Genomic DNA, 1,138 nt, shown 5'->3' with positions numbered 1-1,138 from the left:
TCTGATCCCAGTCTTTATGGAGACCTGTGGTTCTGATCCCAGTCTTTGTGGAGACCTGTGGTTCTGCTCCGAGTCTTTATGGAGACCTGCAGTTCTGCTCCGAGTCTTTGTGGAGACCTGTGGTTCTGCTCCGAGTTGTTATGGAGACCTGTGGTTCTGCTTCGAGTCGTTATGGAGACCTGTGGTTCTGATCCGAGTCATTATGGAGACATGTGGTTCTGATCCGAGTCGTTACGGAGACCTGTGGTTCTGATCCGAGTCGTTATGGAGACCTGTGGTTCTGCTCCAAGTCGTTATGGAGACCTGTGGTTCTGATCCGAGTCATTATGGAGACCTGTGGTTCTGCTCCGAGTCTTTGTGGAGACCTCTGTTTCTGATCCGAGTCTTTGTGGAGACCTGTGGTTCTGATCCGAGTCGTTACGGAGACCTGTGGTTCCGAGTCTTTGTGGGGCTGAAAGATGAGCTGATCTGGGCGCAGCTGGGATGTGTGGGATATTTCTGGTTCTTCTTAGAACCGGGTCTGACCGGTGCCGTCAGCTGGTTTTGCTGCTGAACGTTTTTTGTTGCTTCAAACCAAACGAGACTCAGAATCTGAGTCAAAGTTTTTGAAAATTCAAAGTTTTATCAGAAAATGTTCTAAGAAAAAACAGAAAACGTTGAAACGACCGAGAACAGAGTTCTGTTTTTATTTAAATTCTTTCCCTGACTCGTCTTGAAAGGTTTTTAATTTTCTGAAAAAAAATTGAAGACTTTATTAGTTTTATTACGATAGTTCTGAAGGTACCATGGATTCTGTTTAATGGTTCTACTGGGTTTTATGGAGAACATATAAGTTAAACAGAGCCTTCACTTCCTGTTTGGAAGCTCAGATACAATATAAGTCAATGGGAGTTTGGGTGTGTGACCTCTGACCTCTGACCCGAAAAAGAAGAAAGCGGATGAAAGATGGTGGATGTTTTTTATTCAGATATTTTTAATGTTCTGACAAAGATTTTGATATGTATGATTTTTAAATTTCTTTTAGCTGTTCAGATGAACTCTGTCTCATCATATGATGAACTCAAGGTGTGATGAACTCTGACTCATGGTGTGATGAACTCTGACGCATCATATGATGAACTCATGGTGTGATGAACTC

At 42.9% G+C, this 1,138-nt stretch overlaps 1 protein-coding gene across 1 annotated transcript in view; it reads right to left on the bottom strand.

Moving 5' to 3' along the window:
- tspan12 (tetraspanin 12) overlaps positions 1 to 1,138 on the bottom strand; it is a 6,212-nt gene that overhangs the window by 3,648 nt on the left and 1,426 nt on the right. The window lies entirely within an intron of this gene.

The sequence above is a fragment of the Nematolebias whitei genome, chromosome 22 (genome assembly GCF_014905685.2).
Source record: "Nematolebias whitei isolate Nwh7 chromosome 22, NemWhi1, whole genome shotgun sequence".
Taxonomy (NCBI): Eukaryota; Metazoa; Chordata; class Actinopteri; order Cyprinodontiformes; family Rivulidae; genus Nematolebias; species Nematolebias whitei.
Note: the sequence above shows the minus strand (reverse complement) of the source record. Positions and strands in the feature narration are given on the sequence as shown.